This window comes from Typopeltis vanoorti, chromosome 6 (assembly GCF_054136105.1).
Source record: "Typopeltis vanoorti isolate ZY-2024b chromosome 6, IOZ_Tvanoo_1.0, whole genome shotgun sequence".
NCBI lineage: Eukaryota > Metazoa > Arthropoda > Arachnida > Uropygi > Thelyphonidae > Typopeltis > Typopeltis vanoorti.
In genome coordinates, this window is record NC_143554.1 from 139710140 (window position 1) to 139722474 (window position 12335).

Consider the following 12335-nt stretch of genomic DNA (forward strand, 5'->3'; position numbering starts at 1 on the left):
TTTGTACTTTTTCTAACATTAGGCCTTGTTTTTATATTCAGTTACCGATCACAGTGCGAACGAAACACAGAAGGTGATAGTAAGCGTGAATTCAATGAACAGCGGGAAACGCAGCTCTTATTTATAGCGAATCTGTCAGGAAAATCGTTGTGCATTGTTTGTGAAAATACTTTGTCGCTTAATAAAAGAAATGATCTTAATAGACAAAGCAAAACAGAACATCAGATTGAAATAAAAGAAAAACGGAAGCTAATGCTTGGGTCTGGATTACAGAGAGGATATATGATTAAGAAAAAAGAAGAAATCAAAAGGAGACGAAATATATTTGTTAAAAGAAGTTATGAAAATTTGGCGATGACCGATGCGTTCTACGAAATTGCTTTAGCGTTGACCAAAAAACGGAGGTCTTTATCTGATGGAGAAGAAATCCTTGAACTTTTTCTCCAAATATTTGTAAGATTTCCTGTTAATAAAAATATCCTAAAGACCGTAGATGAAATTGCTCTCAAAGCAAGTACTAACGACACTCAACGAAGAATTATGTCATGATGTATTATGCCTACGTTAAATATGTATATATTAACATATTTTAACACAGAGTTTTTAAGGGTACAAGAGTTGTATGACGCATCTGCACTCATGCATGAAAAAATTGGCACATGGAAAGTAAAGGTTTGGACACCCCATTTCTAGCTGATCATGCCTTGGATAACCTGTAAAAAATCAAATGGAAGAAAATGATCAAGTTTTAGTTTGCTTTTTTTACAGTCGCATAGCTATGTCTTATGGCGCTGTTGTCAAATTCGTACATTTTTTTAGTGAAACAATTTTGATAAGTGGTGAAATATGCTGCCGATAGCGTCCGTCGGACATCAGCTCCCTTGGCAACCATCCTAATTTCTTAACGTTCTTGCACTTCTGGAGAACAATTATTGTAAGAAAAAAAAACAAAAAACTTGGCTCTGCGTCAAATCTTTGCGATTTATACTTCATGGAGAATCCAGATATATAATAAAATGTATGCATTATTTTTTTAAAGATTCAAAACTGGAAAGGCGCAAGTGCGTATTAGTAAGATTTCTCTACAATCACCACAATGCTCCTGCTAATTCTGTCAGCACATGAATTTCTTGCTGAAGTTCTTAGGGTACTGTACGTTAAATATGATGATATTAAAATTTCTGATCATATTTTGTATGCATATCTGAAGCTTACGAAACCAAACTGTATTCTTCAAGAACTGAAACAACAAGAAATTTTTTTTCGTAGTTTACTCTATAGGAAATGAAATTGGATTGCTGGTCAGTTATATTTATGCTCTGAATAATAATAATAATAATAATAATGATAATGATAATAATAATAATAAAACAAATAATTGTCGTTGTTGTTGTTGATTAAGTAGAATATTATAGATAAGTACATAAATTCTCTACTGCTGTTTATTTTCTCTGCAGCTCTTTATTTCAAAATGTCGTAGACGGTACTTTCCAACCTAATTGGAGACCAATCGCTTAAATGTGACTGGGTTTTCGGAATTACTGCTGAAATATGAACATAGTTTGAAACCAATAATAAAGAATGACTTATATAAGAAGCGTGAGCAAACAATCATCACCGATGAAATAAAAAAGCACATTGAAATGGATTGAACACGCACTGAAAACAAACAGTAGAGAGAATCCTAGAGTAGCTTTGACATGGATCCCAGAAGGAAAACAGAAGAGGAGAAGTCGGCCTAAATTAACTTGGAAGAGAATCACATATGATGAATGAAGAATTGCCGGCTGCAGAGCTGAAGAGAAGCTGAAATGGATGCCCAGGACAGAGGTATCTGGAAGAATGTGATCTCGGCCTTGTGTAACCCAAGGCACGAAGAGGATAAGTACGTATTGCATCTGACTTGCGACATTTCAGTTTTTGGTAATTCAAGTATTGCTTTGTACTTCTGATTGCTTTCCTCTTGAACACTTTATGCTTATAATACTGTTTTCATCATAAAAAACAAGTCATCGACTGATTTAGCATATCGGTATAGTCACTCTTTCTTTGGGAACAATGCGATAGCTTTTCTCTGAAAAGATATCTAATTGTTCTCAATCCATTCTTCCCTTTCCTATAATGCAGTGAAATCTACCATTTGTCTAGTAATAATATACTTTCACAGAGAGAACGTTACCTAAAAATATAAATCAGATTGTTTAAGTAAGAAATCAAATGCAGATTAGCTATTTTATTAGAACTGGGTAATTTTTCTAAATCCTGATATTGTAATTTAAAATCATTCTTGTACACCATATACTGTTTTAAGTTTTAAAAATACCTTAATTTGAAAAACGTTGACTGCTGTTAAATAAATGAATATATATGCTAGTGATATGAACTGGTGGTTTGTTAAATGCGGCTATATGTTGAAGTTTAAGGGGAGTTTAGATAAAAACGTATCTGGGATTTGAATTAAAACTGAACGAAATTTGGAACATAACAGACCTTACATCACAATCATTGAATCGACAGGTTTGAGTTATTGATATTACAGTATTATCCAGTGATAACAGCATTAACAACAAACTGGAAAAAATACTAAATATCGAGATCTGCAATCGAAATAAGCCAGGTCTGGCTTAAGGTATGACACATCAAAGTCATCACAAAAGTTATCGGTGCGGTTGGTGCAATTTCAAAAAAAGCTGTTCAACTATTTACAAGAATTAAAATTAACGAAACTACCCCATATGACTACATAACTTAGAACAGTATTACTTGGAACAGTTCATATTTTACGACGCCACCTGACGGACTATTCTTAGATTATTGGGTAGAATCTGAATTTCTTAAATTGTTGTTTAAATGATATCTTGTTTAGACAGTGTATCAGTTGTGTGAATAAAGTAGTAGTGGTAGTAATAATAATAATAATTATTATTAAAATGTTCGAAATTATATATCCCCTATAAAAGATCATCCTCATGCTTATTTGTTTAACACAACTATTTCTTATAAAATACCATTCATATCACACATTGTTTTAATTTAGATATGTTTATTATTTTTATATTTGAAAATAATTAGGTTATATGAATGCTCATATTTCAGTTTTTCAGAATAATGTTAGAAGTCCATTGTACAGAAATATGCCCTTATTAACCACACAATGCAGTTCAGTACAATTTATTAATAAATCGATTATTTTCACATGTTGATTATTGTAATCCAGCTGAAATTGTATTCCATTATTATTGTATTCCAGCTGAAAAATGACCTATTAATTAACCTGAAATAAACATAATTGTTTTGTTCAATTTGTTACAATAATCAACATGTGAAAATACTGGATTTATTAATAAATTATACTCATCTGCATTGTGTGGTTAATAAGGGCATGTTTCTGTACAATGGACTTCTAACATTATTCTGAAAAACTGAAAAATGAGCATTTATATAACCTAATTATTTTTTAATCTAGTAATATATTCTGTTTTGTTAGTTACAGGACTTTCTCTGTTTTCATTTGTGTAAATCTCTAAAATACCACAAAACTCTCTTTGGTGTGCACATAATTCGAAGTCATTTTAAAAGACAACATAAAAAATATTTAAAACTTAACGATCCATAGAATTTAGGAAGGAGAGTAAACTTTGCACAAGAGGATTCAGCAGGCTTTGTTTAGCAAAGTGCAAAGTTATCCTGAATGTCCATATTGAGAACTACTTGCGTTGGTAGGACTTAACTGTGTTGTTCTTTCCTGAGTCAGAAATCAGCAGCCAAAACAAACAGGAGTGAGTCACTTTAATTATTCAGCTGACAAACGGATGGACAACCAAGAAAATCTCTTAGGTATTTTGGATTTTCCATAATGCAACATTGAATTAAATCTTGTTATTAAATGATGATAACCATACAAGGATAGTTAAAGATGATCATAGATCACTCTTTTCACAATTATTTATTTTATGATGCAATAAAACACATTTTTGCCATATTTATTATCAACGTGCAACTTTTATAAAGAATTATTATTAATGGAAAGTTTCATTAAGTTTTGTTCCTTCGCTTGAGTAGATTTCGTTTGCTGGAAACTGGATTAATACAACTAAGTAGGTGAGAATGGCTCCGAACATCTAATTAAAAGAGAAAAAAAAAACATTTTATTCAAGTATAGGATAATACCACTCTGCATTTTAATATCAAAATGAACTGATTGTTATGTAATTTGTAGTATTAAGGCATGCAATGTATTGAGAAGCTATTTCAGAATACACTAATACAAAAAATACCATCATACGACCATACATACAAAACTGTTGGCAATTATTCGAGGAATTAAATTTTTGCAATAGACATAACGTTAACAAAATTTGTAGAATAACATAAACTATTTAAGAAGAAAACGGCATAAAAGAAAGGGAAGATATTTCTACATCTATTTCATTAAAATGTTTCATGAAAACAAAAAGAAATGTAGAAAAAAAGTGTTAAAGTTTGAAATAAAATTTCTACCAAGAAGTGAAAAACCGTGAAATTTTTTGCATACGTTATTCATAGTAGCAAGTGTTCTATTGTATTTACGCGTTTCATATATATATATACTGTATATATAAAGCTGATGAACATTTCAAATTTGATCCTTTATGCAGTTTCCATATTCGTGAATTTGAGTAAATAATCAAATATATATTAAGTTAAACCAGTGTTTCTCAACGTGGAACGTGTACCACACATGGAGGGGGGGGGGCAATTAGAAAATGATGTTGCATTCGTCACCTCATCACTGATATACTCAAAACGCTCGTCATTATTGGTGAGGGGGACATCAAAATCTTTGAGGTGTTGAGATGGGGCATGATCCAAAAAACGTTGGGAAATACTGGGTTAAACTAACGTAATATTCAGGAATGCAAGTTTTCAACTTAGTGGTTTGTGAGTTTCATTGGCGCACTTAAGCTATTAATTTACACAGAAGGATCATTCTTACCGCTAATAAGAAGGAACGATTCACTTTGAAAGACCCTGATCCGTGAAAGCAGGCTGACAATTGTCAAATGCAGTCTGGAACGCCGAAACCTGAAAAAGATTTTATTAATATTTATTTTCGATGTATGTAAAGATGCGAGAAAAGAGAAGAAATAATATTGGTGAGCAATTTTACTCATACGGAAAATGATGTGGAATAGGATCGTAGTAAACTTAGAGCTTTGATGAGAATGATTTCGTTAGGTTTTATTGGAATACGCCGAAGAAAATAAGGCTACGGTGCCATTAACTGTATGTTTTTTTTGAAGAAAATCCACAATAAATGTAGATGTAATTCTTTCAAGAAACGAGTCCAGAATGGACTTTTTGATTGAATTTGTCTGATGCAAAAAATAAATTTCATTCTTTTCTCAGGGTTTTCCTGGGATTCTACCACTGAAAACACGTAGTTCTTACAATACTGCCGTTCCCATAATAAGAAGAAGTAATAATAAGTTTAGTACTTTGAGTAGTAAACGTTTTTTTTTTTTGGCTATAATCGTTTACTGAGCTTTAAAGACCAAATAGGAAACTCTATCAACCAATAATCCTGCCCTCGATAAAAAAATAAAAAATAAATCTGCTAATGCAGGAAGTGGACGACTTTTAGTGCTAATTTCTAAAATCGGCACACATGGCCAGTGCCAAGAAAATTAACTATAGAACGCACGATATTTCCGAGAAGGGTAAGAGCATTAGGATTTATGAACACAAATGGCAGTTGCTTACTATCACAGTGTCGCCATAATTTGAGAGATAACAGGACAACTGTACGGTAGGAAAAAGCTACCATTTTTTTTTAATTTTCTTGAAATCTGCGGTTATAAATCAGTTTTTGGAACAGAAATCCCTGCATTACGGTGTGAGTGCATTACTACTTGACATTCTGTTGAAAAAGCGCCTAAACAGTTCTGTAGTTGTAACTAGATTATAAATCTCTATCTCTTTATGTAGTTATTGCATGGAGTTAGCAACAGCCCAAATGCCCAAATATCCTTGTAAAAAACAAGGATATTTGGGCATCAAAAATATTTTAGTGAAATCATCAAAATCGTCATTCTTTTTGATTTTTTCGATCAAATAAGGAAAAGCCCTCAAAATTCTAAATTGCAGATATGTTATGAACAGACATCTCAAGAAAAAACGTCCTAAAGTGATATTAAAAACATTAGAAAAGCATGTCATACAATTCAGTCTCATTGGTGTTCAGGCTGACCAGGATTTACCTTCTTCTCCACCTGGTTTTCTGATGTTAAAATTTGTTTTATAAAGAACATTGAACTCTGTTACTTCTGTTACTATTGCAGGAATGCAAATATAAATCCTAAAATAGCAGAGTTGTTTACTCACTTGCTCACGTTCAGCTGCTGTTAGGTGTTGCAGATTCATTGCTGCAAGCTGTTGTGGAATTTCCTTAACCTGAAAAGATAATTTTATAATCGAATATAAAAGAAAACACAGAAACACAAGTTACAGCAAACAGTAATTAAAAATATCAAACCAGAATATAAGCATTCTCAGATGATTATCAATTTCAATCACTACAAAATTCCTACATTCATCACCTGTGTGATTCAGTATCAAAAATGCCATTTTTGGATGGACAGTATTTACAAATTAAATTGTAATTCCATTTAGCTCTCGAGGCACAGCAGGAATTTTTAGCCAAATTACTGCAAGGAATTCATAACTCCTTTTATTGTAAGTATCGCATGGAAGATACTTATCCAATCTTAAACCAAATCTAATTAATAAAATGAAATACCGATAGAAACATTGAGGTTAGCTCAAAATGGCAAAGTCTGTTCTTACTCTTCTTAATTGTTATCTCTGTGGTTGCTACGTGTCAATTGGGAAATCCAGACTAGTCAGGCTAAAATGGATGGAGTGTTCAAGACCAGAGAATCCATTTATTCTTAGATTATATGAGAAACGTTTGCATTTTGATGAACGTTTTTGATAAAATACATTTATTTCTGGCTTTATTCTCAATTATTACCTGAAAATTTCAGCTGAAGTAAATGTAAATGAACAATAATGTGGCTTCTCCTCTAGAGACACCCACACATGTTGTACCATTTAACCACTCTTCGACAAAATGTGGAATATTTTATACTTCCGCTTCACTTTTTACATTTCTATTGAAACGCAAATAATGAAGATGAAAGGCAAGTTCATACGCTCCATTCCTTAAAATAAGTAGTCTAATGTTCATTCAAGATATACTAAAAATATAAACATTGTGCTCTTAGGTCGGAAACTCGCTATGAGATGAACGCAATGCTTGTTAAATGTATGAAGTGGCTGAAATTTCACTGTTTCGTTTGCAATTCAGTGTTTTCTGAGCATTTAACGCAACTGCCAACCTTAGTAAAAAAGTGTACTAATTTTGTATGGTAGGAAACCACTCAAAACTTTACATAGATGAATTACTGTTTTTCTTGTTAAGATTTTATTATTTCTTCATTCCGTACTCCCTGAAATTCGAGCTCAAATGGTAGGAGCAGCAGCAGCAACAACACGGAGGGATACTTTATTAGAAGGGTATTTAATAACGATCGGGACCCAACAGTTTTACAACAATTCTCTCTAGCATTGGTTCAACTAAGTGTTTAATAGATTCGTATGGGTTACTTTTTCCTATGTCATAATAGAATCGTCGGAATGTTGCAGATTGAATGGTGACACGTTGCTGTTTGGTCAACTCTAACTAAAAGAACTCCAGCCTTTAAGCATTTTTCCCCGTCAACCTAGCGTTCTCAATACAAGCATAATTTTTACTGAGTTACAAATACATAATTCACACTGAATTGGATATATTAAATATTAGGTGACGTTTGTCATGAAAAAATTTCTCTCTCTCTCTCTCTCTCTCTCTCTCTCTCTCTCTCTCTCTGTTTTGTGTGTGACTTACTGCAGACAAAACAGTAGTCTTTAATGACAATTTTCCCATACATATCTTCATACTTACGAAACAATACAGCTACAGCAGGGACTAACGGGTCAAGTGGATATGTTTTCTTCTTTGCCTGGAGTGGGGTTTTCTTAATGTCTATCATTTCGGAAAGAAGTCAAATTTTAATCTCGTCTAGAAAGGGAAGAACCTTTATGTAGTTTTTGTTGGTGGTTGAAGCAAGTAAAACAATGAAGGCAGTTTTTGATTTAGCTTCGTTGATTTATAGAGTTGCGGTAAAAGGATAACGCAGTGACTTCATGATAAATTTTAGCTGGGCAAATATTTATTTATAGTATTTGGTAAATTGTATATTACCTTTAGATATACTATTCAAATTGCATAAAAGTAGAATGTCAGAATTTGTATATCTCACTTACCTCTTTCACAGCAGTTTCAATTGCGATCGCTGGCAGAATCATTTCCAATAATTTAATTGAAACAAAAAACATATATTTTACAAGTCTAAAAACGTTCCGTGTTTCACACTTGATCTCTTTATATACTATAGGCAACATAATGCAACATCCAACACTTTCCGCTCCATAAAAGACCAATATCATGGGCGAGAGAACCTAATCAATTGCCGTCATCAGATTATAACAGGTCATATAAAGCTGGCAGAGAGTTTGCACCTGTTGACCAAATTCATTATAAGGCAATCCTCGACTATGCAACCACATCAAAGCATAAGCTATTGAACGAAAACAGAAACGAAAGAAGATCGCAAAAAAAGTCATCCATATTGGAATGACAATTTGTGGAATTGCATCAGAACAGACAAATACTACTGAATATACAATATATAACAAACAATACAATATAATATATAATATACAATACAATATATAACAAACGTTTCTGAATATTACAGAAAGAACAAAGAATACCGAGAGATAAATAAAGGGAAAAATATGTTATAGCAAATCCAATTACGGAGATTACCGAAATGATTTTAAAAACTTTCATAGAACGACGCTATTCTTTTGTTAACTCAATTTCTTGTTCTATGCAACAACAGTCTTTGATTAACTGTACAAAGCAAGAACTGTGAAAATAGAATGTAAGTCTACTACCCAGCATACTATATATCCCACTAAGAAGCCGCATTTCTTGAAATATAATCCGTCTGTGCTGTTTAATCTAAGACCGCTACATAACTATATTCCAAACACAACATGACTGCGGGCAATTGCGCGAAATGCGTTGAAGAACGGAGAAGAAGAAGAAGAAGAAGAAGAAGAAGAAGGGATAACCCAATAGGGATAACCCATTGTTATCCCTAGAAATTGTGGATAGAAATTGTGGATAGAAATGCTATCCACAATTGTGTGGATAGCATTTCTTATCATCGTCCATTACAACAGACTGTGTCTTTTCTTGTAGAAAGTGTCACACCAGTTTGACAGTTTGTTAGGTTTTCCTCCCATTATATAATATTTTTTCTGCCTTTAACTCAAAGGAAATGTCGACACGTGATATATGAGCGGGTTGGCCTTCTATTGTATTGCTTACAGTGTCGACTGCAATATCCTCAGATGATTACATTGTGGTTCTATCTAGAATGCCTTGTTTAATCTCAAGAGATAATTATGTGCGGTAAATTTCGGTATCTAATCGAACCATGTTCTATCCATGATTCTGCAATCTTTGAAATCGTCCAATGGTATTGAACAGGCGCATGATCTTGAGGGAAGTAATCTCTACCTAGTAGATAAAACTAAGCAGTAAGGGATTCCCCATTTCAGCAGTATTAGAGCATATGTTTCATGCGAAGAAAACATTTTCGATGATTTTTAAAATCATCGAAAACATTTTGAAATTTGTGAATGTTGTCTCAGTGATTTGTGCAATCTTCACGAAATCGCAGTAGGCGTCTTCAGTTAGGTAAACTGTAACAGAAATTGTGTGTCGGTTTAGTCCTTTAAAGCGCTATCAATTGATAGCATTACAGAAATGAACGGAGTTCAAGTTCTGTGAAATAAAACACAGGAACAGTGAGAAAGAATATGACATTGACTTCCCACCTGTTCCATGAAGGCAAATACACTAATTCAAATAAACCTATTGGTACTTGATAAATGACCCAGTTCCATTCGCCTGAGGTTTGATTGTGTTAAACTGGATGTTTCTCTCAACTCTTTGTCTAGAGACAGTTTTCATTCTGGACCATCTTATCGATATTCTTCTTTACGTAGCATTTGATTAAGTACGTATAAGTACTGATCTAGTAGTAAATTCATATACTGTATTTGCTAATGTAATCAACAGTCCTTTTGCTTCCAAAATTATGTAAACTAATAAAGGCTATTTCTGCTTCTGTTGATTGCTATTGTTGAGCGCTTGTTTGCTGTTGTAGGTGAATCTGATTGTACTTTCATGCAACTCTCTTGACTCAGTTTCATATATAGGAATAAATTGATACTGGGATTTATGTTGAAATGTTTCTCGTTATGAGAATTAAAAATGATTTAATTCTTAAATTATTTATTTATTATTTCATTATAATTTATTTTTTGACAAAGTGACAAAGTTTGTTCTTGCAGGAGATCTAAACAGCAGAGTAAGAAATGATTACCAGACGTATAAGAATGTGGGAGGGAAGTTGGGGTAGATGATATTTCAGCAAAAATTCTAAAATATGGAGGTATAAAAGTTTTACAGTAGCTACACTGCAGAATTCAGAAAGCCTGGGCAGAACATCGAATTCCAGATAGCTGTAGTAGAGAACTCATAGTAACCATCTATGAAAAGGTAATAAAGGCAAATGAGAATTAAAGAGGAATTTCTCTACTCAGTGGTGCTGGTAAGATTCATGTAACTATTTCTGAGAATAGGCTAATAAACATGTAGAAGAGATGCTTGGAGAAAAAAAAGCTGGGATCAGTCCAAACAGAGTTGGTCATCTTTTATCAGAACCATGCAACTGCCCACAATGGTATTTTGGCAATGGGAAAATTAAGGGATCTTCACTATGAATTGTTGGGACATCCACTCTATTCTTCAGATTTGGCTCCCTCCGACTTCTGTCTCTTCCTAAAACTAAAACTCTTCCTCGCTGGTCAGCGTTATTCTTTGAATCAAGAGGTGATTGCAGCTGTAGAGGGGTATTTTTCAGATCTTACAGAGAACCACTACAGGGACGGGAAAATTGCGCTGGAGCATCACTGGAATAATTGTATTAGTCTTAAGGGAGATTATGTTGAAAAATAAAAATAATATTGAAATTATAAATTCAATTTTTCATTGTTAGGCCGAGAAGTTATCAGACCCCCCCCCCTCGTAAGACAGTGTGTAAACCTGTTTTAACATATGGATCTGAGAGCTGGGCTAGAAATACAACTCTTGACCAAAGACTACATAAGATAGGTATGAGAGTTCTGAGAAAGATTAGGCGACTGAACAGATGGCATCAATGGTAATATCCTATTAAAAATCCTATTAGAAAAAAAAACTTGCCATTGTTAGCATGCATTGAGGAATGTGTTCGAATAGCTAATATCAGGTGGTATAATCACTTAAACTGAATGGGTGAGGCACGATTTGCCAGGTTGGCAGGTAAAAGAACCAGGGGAAGATAAAAATATAAGATCTGATAATATTGGAATTTTGACAGATAATAGGCCAATCTGGAAGAATTATTGATACCAAGTTTGTACATGTTATATAATATGAGTTACACCACATGTAAGATTCTGCGAGAGTGGGAAAAATGTATGATAATCTCATTGCACAAGGTTGGTTCAAAGATATATATACAAATATTGACCATTTAGTATCTCAGGAGTAGTGGTGAAGATTTTGGAAAAGTTGGTTAAAGCTCCCATCAGAAATTATTATTATTATTATTCGTGACACCTCCAAGGAGTCCGATGACTCATTGCGGGAGGATACCTATTGTACAACTCTCCGTCTTCACCACACCGAACGACTACTACCAATGTACATCAGCGCCATCTGCAGCCCATCACCACTACCACAGCTAGTAATTTTTGTCTGTAAATTCTGTGTATTCATAAGGGCCGATTTGTCTGTATGCGGGATGAAAATCCCGAGTTTCCTGGAGAAAAAAACCTGCTACCTCCGTATGAAAAATGGGTTGCAGATAATCTGTACTTTGTAGTGGACAGCATAGGTTTAATAAGGGAAGGTAATGTTTGAGCAACTTGTTCACATTCCATAACAAAGTTATCATCGGTTTCGACACCGGGCATGGACACACCATGATACTTTTATCATAATACCCCATGGAAGACTGTTGTATAAATTGGAGAATATTGGACTGGATTATAAAATCTTGCTGTGGATAAAAGGAAAGCTGAGTGACAGATATCAAAATGTGGTATGTGAGTGATGTGGGTCTGTAATA